Genomic DNA, 16,708 nt, shown 5'->3' with positions numbered 1-16,708 from the left:
TCAGTTGTAATTGAACCCATATCTGTCTCAGATCATGCCCTTCTTAGATTAGTCATCACATTGTCTGACGAACAATCCTCCCATTCCACTTGGCGTTTTCCCACCCACCTTCTCTCTTCTAAGGATTTTAAATCAATGTTATTGGACAGCTGTAGAGATTATGCAGTGAATAATAGTGAATGCGCAGCTACTAACCCCCCACTTTATTGGCAGAAGGCTAAAACAGTTCTTAGAGGCAACATAGTGTCCTATGTATCTAGGTTGAACAAGGCATATGCAGCTACCTACCTGTCCTTGCAATCCTCCCTTACCACCACCTACTCAGCATTCCAACGTGTCCCATCCTTAACGAACAAACATAAATATATACAGGCAAAAACCCACTTTGATGAGTTTCTCCACAAAAGGGGAATTAAATATCTCTACCGCATTAATTACCGATACCATCGTTTTGGGAATAAGACAGGTAGTCTCCTTACTAATATTTTGAATGGCTCTAGGTCGTCTGTAGCGGTGCACCCTCTCAGGAGTAGGGATGGGACCCTTACCTCTTCCAATAAACAAATAGTCGATGAGATGTCTCAATTCTACACTGACCTCTACTCTGCTTCTTCTTCTTCTCTATCCCCTCCCTCTGTGTCTTCCGAAAAACAGGATTTTCCATGGTCCACCTTACCTTTCCCCACCATCTCTGATGAGATTAGTGCAGCACTGACTGCACCGGTTACTCCCAAGGAGGTCTCTCAAATTATATCATCCTTTAAGGCCACCAAGGCCCCTGGACCAGATGGCTTTGTAGGCAGCTTTTATAAGGCACTTCATTCAGAAATTTTGTCCACACTAGTAGACTCATTTAACCATATACTAATATCCGAATCTACTCCACTATATTTTAACAATGCATATATCAAATTACTACCCAAGGTACATTGATTTATACAAATCCGCAAGTGAAACACCACATAAAATGTGAAAATCCGTAAAGATTACATTAAAACAGATAGAATCAATTACAGCCCAGTGTTTGCTTTAGATTAACACCCATCTGTTCAGTCAATTAAGATACAGCCAATCAAAAAGTAAGAGGGACCACATAAGGAGTCCCACAAAACAGCAATTGATACACTGCTCCCAGAGGAAGGCCAATTAAGGCTGAAACGCGTTGGAGAAATAGGACACGATCTAACACATATCATCTGCAAAAAACCACTGACAGCATCCACCGCTTTCTGCTCCCCCAGTCTCCTTCACTGGCTAGTGAAGTGGAGCCGCCGTCAGTGCTGCAGCGCGCCGGGGACTGAATACCTACACCAGGTTAACAGTACCCGGAAGTGCCGCAGCCGCCGGTGTTCTAATCGTCCTGGAGGCTCATTCATCGGTGTGCAGGCTTGCACACAGAAGATTTACACCCGCCTGGGACCGGGACGGAGAAGGAAGGAAGCGCAGCGGGGGACAAGAGACGAGGACGATCAGAAGATGAAGGGTAAGTATATGTACCTGAGGGTCACGGGACACCGCACCCCCAGAACATATATCCCCAACCACATACTTGCATTGTCTATTTAAACTTAAATTTAGCTGCGGTTAGCAGTACTAAGGACTGCTCTGTTTAGGGCGAAATACCACTTTTAAAGTACATTTTTTGCGATCAGCATTTGAACCTATACCTTGTTAACTGGATCATTTAGGTGCATTAATTTTGCTGGACTATAGTAGTGATTAAAGAATTGTAAAGGGATCTTATATGGGAACAATTCACGCCATTTGCATGGACAGAATTAACCTTTAATTGTTAAAGGATAACTTAAAGCATTAACAAGTTGTCTGGGAGGAGCACTGTGACTCCTCATTAAAAGTTTATTTGGCACCTTGATTTGTGGTTTACCTGTTTGACACAAATTGATGAAACATGTGGTTCCTATCTGCAACATATTAAAATTAAGACTGCATATACACAGTTAACACTGACACCCTTTACGGTCAGATATCAGGGGCTGAGCGCTGTGTTCCACATACTCTGCAATTTACCTAGTAGGATAGATCACCTACAAACATTAGCAGCTCGCCAATTTCAATAGTTAGCATTGCCTCAGTGCGCAGGTGGTAACTCTCTAAAATTGTATTCTGTGATCTAAAACCACTAGCAGCAAGAGGAAATAGATGGGTTTATTGGAATTAAGAAACAATAGGGATAATAGGGCCCGTGCAGTTTTTTCAACACTCACAGATAAGACACAGGTGTCAAACCCCAGTAACACTTTTTGTGACACGTTTTTGAAACTTGAAAAATTAGTTAACAAAGAAACACGGTTATGGTGGGATAGTCATACCCTCAAATGTTACCTGCAGAACAAAATAATACCTAAGGGACTACACATCAAGAAGGTACCGACACGAGACAGGAATGACAAGGTTTTCAGGTCAAAGTGGGATGACATTTTGACTGAATGCTTTAACAAACTCATAACATTACTAATAGAGACAAACACAGAACAACTGATGCAATTAGATACAGAAATCAATGCATTAGATAGTGAATTAGATCCCCACAAGAATGAACAAGAATTCATTACATTATCAGATCTAACAGCAAACAGAATACTGAAAGGGGAAACCAAACTGATAGAAACTAAGAAAAACAAGATACTTAGGGACAAATTTGGGATCAAAAAAGTACACAAGGAGAAGAAAGAACAATCCAACATAAAGGACAAGAAGAGAGGCCCAGTATTCCTTCACCCTAGAAACACCACAAGCCAGAACACTCCTATTTACCAACGTCTCAAATTAACATATCAGCAATATATGTCAAGACTACACAATAAGGAGATATACACAAAAATAGGAAGAGAAGAGGATTTGTCCTTTGAATCAGCATCAGAGGAAGACACAATAGAAGACTCCTTCTCAATCCATGAAGTAGAGGAAGAGACACAATACGAGAATATAGCAAGGTTATCACTGGAAAAAGGTTGGAACACAAGCCTTTTGAGAGTAGAGGAACAGAGAGACATTGGGGGAACAGGACCAACAGTTACAGGGGATTCGAACACGACTCTGAGAAACAGTACGGTTGAAGAGACACCAAGAACCTATATTGAGGAGGAGACGACATGTGCCACCCTCTCTTTTTTAGGAAAAAGCACCCTCACAACAAGGACGGACACGAATACCACCACTGTGAGGGGGGGGGGGAAAGAAAATTGGAAGAACAAGAAAAGGGTGCAGGAGAGGAGAAAAAAGCAAAGGTCCTGTCATTACAGGAACACCAGATATAGGGAAAGGCATATTCAATTTGAGTAACACTACACTTAGAAGATCACATAAGACTATTGGACAAAGGACTGAAGTTCGCCCCCACAATCCCAATGAACAAGTTCAATACATACGTCGACATACATAAATTTGCTCGCAAGCTGACTCTCAAAAAAAATGTTTCTACTACAAATCAAGCACAGATACGGAATACTGAAAATACAGACCATTTCAATGATACCGGATTAAAACCACCATCAGAGTTCTACCCCACCCACATGCAAGGATCACAAATCAGTGCATTTGTAAAAATGATGGAAAGTGACATAGAAAAATTAGAGCAAAAGAAGAGATTCCAGAACAACCTAAGCAGAAAAGAGCGCAACATGTTACAGGAATTACAGGACAATAATTCAATCATAGTGAAACCAGCAGATAAGGGGGGGGGGGGGGAATAGTCATTCTAAACAAGTCTGATTATCTAATAGGGGCACACAGGATCTTGGGAGACACCACAACATACAAGGTCTTACAGGGCGATCCCACCACAGCCTTCCAATCAGAGCTTGAACTCCTTATACGATCAGGAAGAACTTCAGGAATACTTACAGATCATGAATACAAGTTCATACAGACTTCACATCCGATCATTCCAGTATTTTACTACTTGCCAAAAATTCACAAAAATCCGCACACACCACCAGGCCGTCCCATCATTTCAGGGATAGGGTCACTCACTGCCAACCTTTCACAATATCTAGACACATTCCTACAACCGCTTGTACAATCATTACCTTCACATCTGAAAGACACAACACATATACTGAACATTCTACAGAATGTGGCATGGAATGATCAAATGTGGCTAGTGACCACCGACATAACGTCACTATATTCAGTCATAAACCATGAACAAGGTATTGATAGAATCAGATATCACCTTGACAAAGAAGGACACATCCCACAGACACAGCGCAATTTCATATTAGACAGTATCAATTTCATCTTGAAACACAATTACGTGTGGTTCGAAAATGTTTTTTACCTACAAACCACCGGCACAGCAATGGGTACGAGATTTGCTCCAAGCTATGCCAACCTGTTCATGGGTTGGTGGGAGGACCAACACATATGGAACCATCATAGCCTTGGAGCAAATCTCATACTGTGGACCAGGTACATAGATGACGTCCTCTTCATCTTGCACAGGGATGAGTGTGGATTAAAGGACTTTTTGAAATTTCTCAACACCAATAAAAACAACCTTATTTTTACTGCAAACTACAGTAAGACGAGAATAGAATTCCTGGACTTGTATATATATTTATAGAAAGAGGAGAAATACAGACAAAAACATATAGAAAACCAGTTGATGTAAACAGCTTCATACTCTCCACAAGTGGGCATCACCCAAACTGGCTCCGAACGATACCCAAAGGACAATTTACAAGACTTAGGAGAAACTGCTCCAGAGTAGAGGACTTCAAAGCACAAGGAGAAGAACTCACCACATAATTCTTGGAGAAGAAATACGATGAAAAGATGGTGAGGGAGGCGTTCACTGTAGCAACAGCTTGCAATAGGACAGATTTAATTAATTATAAGAAACAGAACAAGAAAGAAAATAAGGAGGAGATACTATTCATTACAGGTTACTCCAAACAAGCACCACAATTGAAAAACATCCTAAATAAAAATTGGTCACTTCTGATGGAGGATGAGACACTAGTAGACAAACTTCCAACTCAACCCAGAATAGTCTTCAGGAATGCTCCGAACATAAAGAAAACATTAGTACACAATCATATCCCCCCCAAATGTCAGAAGCAGACGACATTAACAGGCTTAGAACCCAAAAAAGGTTTCTATTATTGTGGCACATGTTTAGGTTACACTAATGCTAGAACCAGAAGCACAAAACCAACAACACAGTTTATCTCAAGCATCACCAAAAAAGAATATGAAGTGAGGAACAGGATAACATGCAACAGCAAAGGCATTGTGTACTTATTAGAATGTGACTGTCACAAACAATATGTAGGCAGAATGATAAGCACACTTAAGACCCGGATAAGTGAACACATAAGAAACATCAAAAAAGATCAAAAGAACACAATCTATCAAGACATTTTAGAGAATTCCATGGGAGTGATCCAAGCTCCCTGAGATTCATCTGCATAGAAGAAGTAACACCAAATTGGAGAGGAGGAGACTTCATGAATAAGATCAACAGGACAGAACTTCGATGGATGTATGAACTGAAAACCTTCACACCTCGGGGACTAAATCTAGACAATGAAGTTAGATCCATCATATGTAAGAAGAATTAGACCAGAACAGGTTTCAGTTTACCAAGCACCATGAAATCAGCATAGCTACCACTTTGAGAGGGGTTTGGTATCATTACACAATAAGAAGTTCAAGATATTATTGACATTTTTGACAGGGTCAAATGAGGGCTCACTCAGTGACCCTTACGTTATATTATATTATATTATATTATTACAGTTCCATTCAGCCGAGTAGCCAATCATGTACATCCATCCCGCCTTCTGCCTCCTTCTTCCTTCTTCTTTTTTCTTTTTCCTTTTTTCCTGCATTTAGGCATTTTTCCTTCAGCTCCTTTTTCATTCCCTCCCTTCCAACATCTGTTCGTTCAACCCTTCCTCTTTCCCCCCTCACCTACATCTTTCGATATATGGCTCTTCAAACACAGCATCAATTAATGAAATAATACACTAACAAGATATAACATGATTTCTAATATGTTTGGGACAATTCAAAACAACTAATTTTCACCACTAGTTCACCTACAGTGAAATATAGAAACACCAATTGTCCCCTTTCTTTATATGTAGCAAGGAAATATGGGGGATCCATATACTTATAGACATATTAAGAATAAGGACAATGATCATCATTGTCCTCCAGCACGCAAGTCAAGCTGACCTATATAAGGGATGTTAATTTGAATATATTCAATCAAACAGAAAGTTAGACATTTTGCATTTTATACCATATGCAATCAATATAAATCTTCCATTATTCAAAGGACAAAGATTAAGGTACATTGATTTATACAAATCCGCAAGTGAAACACCACATAAAATGTGAAAATCCGTAAAGATTACATTAAAACAGATAGAATCAATTACAGCCCAGTGTTTGCTTTAGATTAACACCCATCTGTTCAGTCAATTAAGATACAGCCAATCAAAAAGTAAGAGGGACCATATAAGGAGTCCCACAAAACAGCAATTGATACACTGCTCCCAGAGGAAGGCCAATTAAGGCTGAAACGCGTTGGAGAAATAGTACACGATCTAACACATATCATCTGCAAAAAACCGCTGACAGCATCCACCGCTTTCTGCTCCCCCAGTCTCCTTCACTGGCTAGTGAAGTGGAGCCGCCGTCAGTGCTGCAGCGCGCCGGGGACTTAATACCTATACCAAGTTAACAGTACCCGGAAGTGCCGCAGCCGCCGGTGGTCTCGTCGTCCCGGAGGCTCATTCATCGGTGTGCAGGCTTGCACACAGAAGATTTACACCTGCCTGGGACCGGGACGGAGAAGGAAGGAAGCGCAGCGGGGGACGAGAGACGAGGACGATCAGAAGAAGAAGGGTAAGTATATGTACCTGAGGGTCACGGGACGCCGCACCCCCAGAACATATATCCCCCACCACATACTTTCATTGTCTATTTAAACTTAAATTTAGCTGCGGTTAGCAGTACTAAGGACTGCTCTGTTTAGGGCGAAATACCACTTTTAAAGTACATTTTTTGCGATCAGCATTTGAACCTATACCTTGTTAACCGGATCATTTAGGTGCATTCATTTTGCTGGACTATAGTAGTGATTAAAGACTTGTAAAGGGATCTTATATGGGAACAATTCACGCCATTTGCATGGACAGAATTAACCTTTAATTGTTAAAGGATAACTTAAAGCATTAACAAGTTGTCTGGGAGGAGCACTGTGACTCCTCATTAAAAGTTTATTTGGCACCTTGATTTGTGGTTTACCTGTTTGACACAAATTGATGAAACATGTGGTTCCCATCTGCAACATATTAAAATTAAGACTGCATATACACAGTTAACACTGACACCCTTTACGGTCAGATATCAGGGGCTGAGCGCTGTGTTCCACATACTCTGCAATTTACCTAGTAGGATAGATCACCTACAAACATTAGCAGCTCGCCAATTTCAATAGTTAGCATTGCCTCAGTGCGCAGGTGGTAACTCTCTAAAATTACTACCCAAACCCGGCCGAGATTTATCTCTACCAGGTTCATATAGGCCAATCTCACTACTTAATTCTGACTATAAAATATTGACCAAACTCCTAGCCAATAGATAAAAAAATGTCCTCCCATCCATTATACATTCTGACCAGACTGGATTTATCCAGGGTCGGCACTCTGTTCTCAATGTTCGGAAGGTGATAGCAGCGATTCAAATCTTACAAAATTCTACTGGAGACTCCCCCTCTGGTGTGGTGGTATCAATGGATGCGGAGAAAGCCTTCGATCTGGTACTGTGGCCCCATTTATTTGACTTCTTATCTCGATTTGGCTTTCCCTCTGTGTTTATTTCATATATTAAACTTTTATATAATAACTCAACCTCCCAAATCCTGTGTAATGGACAAATTTCTAATTGCTTTCCCATTAATAAAGGTACCAGGCAAGGCTGCCCTCTCTCCCCTCTATTATTTGCCATCGCCATAGCACTTCGTTACTCCCCTGAATTTAAAGGCATTCGGATCTCCGCTCAGGAAATCAAGATTTCACTTTTCGCAGACGATATGCTGCTGTATGTTTCTGACCCCCTGCGCACCCTTCCGCACATTCTGGATATGATTTCTGATTTTGGAAAATTTTCTGGATACAAAATTAATGTGGACGAATCTGGGATTTTACCCATTGGCACTTACTCTGTAGATCTTCAGTCTTCTGATGTATTTTTTAAAAATTTCGGATTTCATCATGTATCAAATACCTGGGCATTCATATCCCCAATAATGTAGATAAATTATATACTCTAAATTTCACTCCCTTGATTCGTAAGGTTACATCCCTCCTGCATACATGGACTTCGCTACCTCTCTTCCTTTTGGGCAGAGCCGCTGCAATTAAGTCAATCATTTTCCCGAAACTTTTTTACGCTATTCAAATGCTGCCCATTGCCTTGTCCAACAGAGATATACTACTTATAAAATCCTTTATATCCTCCTTCCTATGGAAAGGGAAACGGCCTCGTCTGGCTTATAATAAATTGACCCTACCTAAACACCACGGAGGTCTGGGCATACCTGACTTTAAAGCATACACCTTAGCTGTGTTCTTTAGGTATGCCAGTGATTGGCTACTGTCGCAGTCTACTTACACTGACAACTTACTGGATCTGGCTGTCTTTAACCCCTACTCCCCGGGTGCACTGCTGCATCTTAAAGCATCTGAAATTCCTAATGTTGTTTACACAAATGTCCTATTCAAAGATACGCACTTCTGCTGGATCAGTCTGCATAAAAATTTTGGAGAGAACTTTAAATACTCCCCCTATCTCACCATTTGGGGTAATCCGGGTTTTTACCCTTCAATTTATAACCCCACCTATCAGGATTGGAAGAAAAAAGGCATTCTTCTTGTGAACAAGGTTTTCGACCCTGGGGCACTCTGCCCTTCCCTACCTTTCATGATTTACAACAATCCTTTACACTTCCCAACAGTCATTTTTATTTCTACCTGCAACTCAGGCATTATATACAATCTCTCCCTCTACCTTTTACACCCTCCAAGTCTATGAATATTCTTCTTAAGACTCTACAAGCTAATATTCATAGAGAATGCAAGGTTAAACATCTATATATTCCCTTAACGGATGGTAGTCTCACGACAACTTTGCACTCAGATAATGTTCTATCCTCTTGGAGACTAGATATCTCACCGTTTCCGGATAATTCAGACCAAGTCCTTGCTACGTACACTAAATCCAACAAAATCCTCAGATCCGCATATTTGCAAGAAGTACATTTCCGTTTTTTACACAGAGCATATATAACACCGGCACAACTAAAATATATGTCATCCTCTGAAACAGGGTGCTGTATTAAATGCGGGATGAAAAATGCTAAGTTTCTCCACTGTTTCTGGGGTTGTTCAAAAATATACAGGTTCTGGAATAAAACCCTTCTGTATTTACAGTCTATTATTGGTATGCGGTTGCTGGCGGATCCAATGGCATGTCTCCTACTTAATTTTAAGACTTGGGCCTTGGACAAAGACACTGGGAAAATCATACCTTTCCTTGTGACAGTGCTAACTCTAGCTAAGAAACTTATATTAATCCATTGGGTTAAAAAAACAGCCCCCACTATGAACTCAAAAATAAACTACAACTACTTTATTTTGATATTAGATCTGTCCTTCTGAATGAAGACATTTCGATGTCGTCATTCTATAAAAAATGGGATATATTTATCTCAACCTTAAACACAAACTCTCGAAGCTTGATTTCTCAATACTTAGGTTCTCATGACATGAATAGAGCGGAGGGCATGCTTTTATCCCGCCGGCAACCATTTCATAAATGTATTTATCCATGATCTAACCACTTCATTGATTAGTAAATGTACATCTTCTTTATGTATTCTGTACCTTTACATGTTTGTGTATCAAAATAGGCCTTCATCTAATCATCAGAGGGTCAACTAGCTATTTCCGTCTCAATGCAAATCTAATGCTGTAGATAACACTATATGACTTAACCTTGCCTGTTATGATATTTCCCCTCCCCTCCCACCCCTCAATGTGTCTGTCATGTATGTGTATCTTCCTATTCTTCTCTATCCTCTGCCACGATCTCATTGTATTTGATTGCAAAATTTATACTAAGAGTGTTGCGAACAGTTTATTTGAATTGTATATCTGTTAAATCTCTGAAAAAACTAATAAAAAGATATTTGAAAAACCTTAGCAACAAGCATGGATCCCTGAGCATGAAACCTCTGGAAATGAGCATGACACCCAGTGCACGAAACCCCTGGCAACATGCATTAAACTCCTGGCAATGTGAGTTTAATGCATGTTAAAAACCAACCCTGGGAGGTGTGACATAGGAAACATAAATAAATAAATAAATTAATCATGCTTGGAATATGGATAATGATATCCTTACAAAGGAATAAGGATCAAATATGCTTTGAGGTTATTATAAGGTTAAAAAAGGGGTAGACTAGATAGGCCAAATGTTTTTTATCTGTCATCAAATTCTGTGTTTCTATGTTTCTATCGGTTGGAGAGTAGTATAAGTATACAGTTACACTGTTAGCATTATATAAGTCTCCTAATTTCAAATTGATGTACATTTGATTTTGGGATTCAAGGTCTGAAACACATTTTATAACAGATGATTTTTTTATATTAATTGTTAAATGTTAGTAAATGTGTGTTTAGCCCTGGAAGAACAACATCAATTTATTTATGTCAATTTTTATAGATTTAAAAATAGATTGAACGCAACCTACATAATTATACCCATAAAGCTCTTAATGTTGGCACTTACACATGTGATAAATGGTATAGATCACCCACATGGGGACTGTCACAATAATGCTCTTTGTGATAGGAATGGAAATATTAAGTGATCATTATCACTACTGTTCAAAAGAAACAAACTAGAAGTAAACTAGACCAAGTGGACCACACAATTGTATGGTGATATTAAATAGGCAGTACTGTATGTTATATTAGTGAACGCTTACACAAAGCTACTTTAATATAAGATCTTATTTGCTTTTTAAATACTAAAACATGCTTATAACATCCAGCGAATACAACCAAATATTGTCTATATAAAAATTCTATCATATAAATGTTTATTGCTAAAATGAATGAGATGTGATAGCTCTTATTAGTAGAATTTATTTTACTATACATAGGCCCTCATTCAGCCCGGATTTGTATCTAGCAAAAATTGCAAACAAGCAATATTTGCAAAACTGAGCGAGTGCTCATTGCGGCCACATCCAGAAGGAGTTGAACGCAATGTATTTGACAGCGGTGGGCATTGGGTGGGAGGCATTGAGCCACTGCGGGGGTGCGGTGGTGGAAATGGCGTCGAAGTCAGAGCATTTTTGGAGCTGACGTGTGATCCATAACATGGCACCAGACCACCTGCAGCCTGGCTACGTGTGCAGGGACAAACTCAAATTCTGAATTTGCGATGCAGTCGCAAGGTGGACATTTGAATACTGGGTGTCCTTGACCTGTGCTGGGAAGTCCTCAGCATGTGAGCAACAGCAGAAGCTGAATAGGGTCCTTAGTACCTTATTCAGTACAGATTGCAATTTCTGCTAAAAAGCAGTTGCTGTGATCAAATAGTTTCCGCCCAGAAATAGAGAAAAAAGTCCATTGCAGAAATTGTGAATGCATCGCAATATGTGGGCTGATCACAAAACCATATGCAATTCCCGGAACATCAAATATTTTTCTTATCTGCGCCATGCAATTTCAACCACAATTCTTGCGTCACAAGAGGCTGGAAGTGGTCATCGCTGACATTAGAGGCCCTCCTTAAAAACACATGGGCACACCTGCGTTTTTTAAGACAAACACAGAAAACGACAGGTTTCCACCCAGAAATGCAGGCTTCCTAACAGCGGCTGCATTGCAATCACGATGTATAAGCAATTTCTGATGCTGTGTTTACTCACATGTGTGCAATGCGACCACAGTGCATGTGCAGTCATTTGATATTCGGCTGGATTAAGATTCACAATTTTGCAATCCTTACTGAATGAGGTTCTTAGGGCCTAATTCAGACCTGATTACAGCAGCAAAATACTGTAGTTCACTAATGGGCAAAGCCATGTGCACTGCAGGGGGGGGGGGGCAGATATAAAATGTGCAGAGAGAGTTAGATTTGGGTGGGGTATATTGTTTCTGTGCAGGGTAAATATTGGCTACTTTAATTTTACACTGCAATTTAGATTTCAGTTTAAACACACCCCACCCAAATCTAACTCTCTCTGCACATATTATATTTTTCCCCACCTGCAGTGCACATGGTTTTGCACATTAGAAAACAATTTTGCTGTTGTGATCAGGTCTGAATCAGGTCTGAGTTCAGTTAATACATTTTATCAATTCAATAAACACTGTAAAATCTTTTTAAGCATTTGTTACAAACAATATTTTTTTTGCTAGCTGAAATGAAGTAACTACATACAGTATTTAGACAATGTAGTAACTTATTTGAAGCTTTTGGGTTCAAGCTACTGTACACTGTAGCTTCTAGAATAAAATGTTTTCTTGTGGCAACATAGGGGGCGGTTCTTCGCTGCAGTGCAAATGGGACAGAACTGCGGCTGCGCAGCACCCGCATTGCGCACATGCGCCATTGCACAGTGACGGACGTCGCTGGGCAATGCCGCCAGGACCGTTGACAGTGATCGCAGGTGCGATTGCAAGAAGATTGAAAGCGGGAAGGAGGATCGGGGCATCTACTTACCGTTTCCCGGGCGTGGTAAGGTGAATGCAGGCGTGTCCAGGCGTTTGGAGGGCAGATGTTTGACGTCACAGCAGGACCTTCATCACTGGATCCGTCGCACTGGGTAAGTAGCTGCAGGACTAGTCTTGATTTTCTTGAAACTTTTCTAGTATGTAACAAATCTAGGTTTATCCTGCACCAGACTGAATATAATTAAATGACTGAATCATGAAAACCAACTAAACACAAACAAATTAAGCCCAAATGGGCAGCTATTCTTGCGTTGGAGGTGCTCCCAGGAATAATGTACCAGATACAAATTGATTTGGTGGGTGTAGAAGCACCCACACCTCACCAAAAAGAAGAAATTCCTATGTTTGGAGCACTCTTTTTGATAATGTTATGTGTGAATGGGTGAAAAATGTATTTAGTTTAAAACTTAGCTTTTATTATTCAAATACTCAACTAAAAAATTATAACAGGGGTATAATAGAAATATTAATTAATAAATCCCCTTATAAACAGTGGTAAAAATATAAGTAAGTGAGAGCAAATACTATCGTCTTGAAATTATGTATTTTGCTCAAAAATTAATGACAAGACAATGATAGTAATCTATCAAACTTATTAAATAGGCAGCAGTAGTGATTTTGGTGATATATATTCTTGCATGCAAGAATATATATCACCAAAATCACTACTGCTGCTGCCTATTTAATAAGTTTGATAGATTACTATCATTGTCTTGTCATTAATTTTTGAGCAAAATACATAATTTCAAGACGATAGTATTTGCTCTCACTTACTTATATTTTTACCACTGTTTATAAGGGGATTTATTAATTGATATTTCTATTATACCCCTGTTATCATTTTTTAGTTGAGTATTTGAATAATAAAAGATAAGTTTTAAACTAAATACATTTTTCACCCATTCACACATAACATTATCAAAAAGAGTGCTCCAAACATAGGAATTTCTTCTTTTTGGTGAGGTGTGGGTGCTTCTACACCCACCAAATCAATTTGTAACTTTTCTAGTATAACAGGGCTGCACAAGTGATCGCAGCCCTGCTATGCTAAAATACACTCCCCCATAGGCGGTGTCAAGTTGATAGCATAACCAGCAAAAAGTTGCTACATGTGATCAACTCGGAATGACCTCCATAATACCTTATATACAAAAAATATTTACTAAGAGAATTATAAGGACAAGGCACATCATTTAGAATACAGTAATCTTTTTGTTTATTTTCACCTGTTATAATCCATTTTATTACTATTTCACTTATATGACATAAGGTTATGTACAGAATATAAATAAACATACAGTAATGAGGCATTATATACTACAATTATGTCTTTTGTTTTGTAATTCAGGGGAGGAGATACCTAATAATGTATACCTAATAAAAAATGTAATTTAATATGTGTAAATACTAGTTGAGTGCACCCAATACTAGCTTTTCTTTTTCTTTGTTACATTTTATTTTTATTTTTAGAAAGAGTTAGATTTGGGTGGGTTATTTTGTTTCTGTGCAGGGTAAATATTGGCTGCTTTATTTTTACACTGCAATTTAGATTGCAGATTGAACTCACCACACCCAAATCTATCTCTCTCTGCACATGTTATATCTGCCCCCCCCTGCAGTGCACATGGTTTTGCCCAACTGCTAAAAAATCCTGCTGCAATCAACTTGGAATTACCCCCCATATACATTTTAATCCAAAAATTATGTATTATGGATGTGACTTTTTCTATGCTTATTTCCTTATGCTGTAAAAATTCGAAATGAATAAAGACTATGAAATAGATGGTAAAAATGCTATAATCGGATTACATAACACCAGAGAGAGCAGCCACTGTTTGCTTTGAATTTTCTAGTAAAGTAGATGCTGCATGTTTGTCCGTTTGAACAAAATATGAGAAAGAATTGAGAGCAGATCATTTGCCTTATAATGAGGTCGTTATAGATATAAGTGAAGTGTGGATTAGTGAAAGGGAACAAAATGAAAGTGTATTTTTAGAAAAAGAGTTAAAATAATAACAAGGAATGTTCTTTGTAATAAATATTGCATCAACTATCACATTTATTGTATCAAAATGTTTACTACATTAAGTTAATGTATAATAGCTAAAAGTAGAGCGTACAGTATGCACACATGAACAAAAAGTACTAATGTAAAACATGGTTGTCATTTTTACAAAACACTGGATCTAAATTAGTGATGTGCACCGGACATTTTTCGGGTTTTGTGTTTTGGTTTTGGATTCGGTTCTCCCACATCAAATCCATAGCTATAAACAATAAATAAACCCAAATCAAAAGATTATAGGATTATACAAACATCAAACTTAATCAGTGGGACAAACCCAACATAGTTACTCACAGAAACATGTGGAACACTGCACAAACCAGGGCTGCATGCACCAACTGGCTCTAAGCAGGGGATTTAAATACCCCTTGACCCGGAAGTATCAAGGGTGTGAGGGGTCAACTCAAAAAGTCACCTGAATAATTATCCACACCTTTATTCCACTTGATTAACCATTTACCACCAGCACAAAAGGCCAAATAAGCAATCAGTATGCCTGTGTATGCATTAATATTCACAGTACAACAGAGGGAATACACAAAATAGCGCTGCATGCGCCGGGGGACCGGAAACAGGAAGTGTCATGCATTCCAACCGCCAAGCCTGGTGGAACGCACGCTGCAAACACCCCAGCGAACACACAGCGCACGACACCCGCACGGGGACAAAGTCCCCGCACCACGAGCACAGTACCCCCGCCACCAAACAGACACTTCCGCATCAACCCCACGGGCCGGAGGGACCGAACCGATCCACACATGCCGGGGGCCAGAAACAGGAAGTCCTGTGCGTTCCAGCGGCCGAAGCCGGTGGAACGCACGCTGCTAACATAAATAGGGGATGGAAAAACAATCTAATATATTTAGAGACAAAGTGATGTTTTATATCAAAAGATGATGTCATCCCTCAAGAAATATATATATATATGTATATGGTTCCTCAAAGAATCAACTGTTGAACAACATATGAAAAAGGATCAAACATTGTTATAGGGGACCCAGGAGGAGGCAGCAGCAATAACAATACAAAAACATAAACAAAAAAACAAAAAAACATATATATAACAGTTACAATTAAAAAGACAAGCTGGCTATATAGTGAACAAACCTATACAGCAAGCATATCGGTATCTATACATTATATACTGACACCAATCGAGGGGTGCATTGGACATGTGTTGAAGATATACCATTGATAAACAGGTCAAAGACTTATAGACAAACACTTAATGGATTATATTCATTGAGCCCCCTGGGGGCTACTGTGTCCAATTCATTGATCCAATAACATTCCCTCAGTTTAAGCTGCCCCACTCGATCGCCTCCAGTCGACAGAGAGGGAACCCAATTAATCAACATACACTTTAGACTTGCTACTTGGTGCTTAGCCTCTAGAAAGTGTCGTGCGACAGGTTTATCAGAGGTTCCACTGTTTAAAGCGATATGTATAGAAGACCGGTGGTTGGCCATCCGGTTTCTAAAATTCCGCATAGTCAACCCAACATAAAGGAACCCACATGGACATTTCAGTATGTAGATGACATGATCCATTCTGCAATGTAGATGAAATTTGATCTTGATGGTGATCCCAGTGTGGGGATGATTGAAAGTCGGGCCAACCATCAATGACCTGCATGTCGTGCAGTTGCCGCACGAGAAACATCCGGGTTTCTGTGTATACAATTGTGTACGGGAAGGCCTAGCTTCAGGATACATGGTGGGTCTCATCAACATTTGTTTCAGGTTCGGACCTCGCCTATATGCCAACATTGGTGGTTTCATATGGGTGAATGGTAACGTGGGATCAGAACTGACAATAGCCCAATGTTTCTTCAAAACTTTATTGACATGTCCAGAGT

This window comes from Pseudophryne corroboree, chromosome 5, assembly GCF_028390025.1.
Source record: "Pseudophryne corroboree isolate aPseCor3 chromosome 5, aPseCor3.hap2, whole genome shotgun sequence".
Lineage (NCBI taxonomy): Eukaryota > Metazoa > Chordata > Amphibia > Anura > Myobatrachidae > Pseudophryne > Pseudophryne corroboree.
The sequence above is the reverse complement of the archived record's forward strand: the minus strand, read 5'-3'. Positions refer to the sequence as shown.